Source organism: Microtus ochrogaster, unplaced genomic scaffold (genome assembly GCF_000317375.1).
Source record: "Microtus ochrogaster isolate Prairie Vole_2 unplaced genomic scaffold, MicOch1.0 UNK59, whole genome shotgun sequence".
Lineage (NCBI taxonomy): Eukaryota > Metazoa > Chordata > Mammalia > Rodentia > Cricetidae > Microtus > Microtus ochrogaster.
The window spans coordinates 1,941,110-1,941,835 of NW_004949157.1; positions in this window are offsets into that span (position 1 = coordinate 1,941,110).

Genomic DNA, 726 nt, shown 5'->3' on the forward strand with positions numbered 1-726 from the left:
TCCCATCAAATCTGGTATTCTTATTCCTAGGCCTATTTTTCTGATATTGGTATGCTAATTGTAGTTTCTGAAAACTGCTTCTGAAAATCAATTTAACTATAATCTTATGTAATTATCTTTCACTTGACTTATACACTGATACATGTGTACGATCTTGATAAATTTATGGCTAGGCAACAGTTATGCAATTTGCTTTTCTGGAACAGTTTATACATCTACAAAGAGAGGTGGTAATATCAAAACTCTATGGAGACACATTTGTGAAATACTAAAGTAGGTAGTTACCACACACCACTGCTTACTTTTGATATCTGTAAACTAAAAAAAAAGATAAATATTATTTTGCTGTCGTTTTAACTGCTTAGATAAGAAAACTGAAATTTAACTATGTAACAATTGTAGAAAGATTCAAGTATAGATAACTCCAGTGTCTATAGTATATCATTACTCCTCAATTCATGTACTACTATGTGGCATACAATCTACATTCAGCCCTTTATAAGCCAGCAAGTTTAAAGGGCTGATACTTAGAAAATGCCTGGTATAAATCCAAGCATAAAGCAGACACACAAAACTTGTACTATGCTTCTTGTCATTTTTCTCTGTGTTATTTTTAAAAGAAAGAATAAGGCGGATCTCTGTGAGTTCGAGACCAGCCTGGTCTACAAAAGCTAGTTCCAGGACAGGCTCCAAAACCACAGAGAAACCCTGTCTCGAAAAACCAAA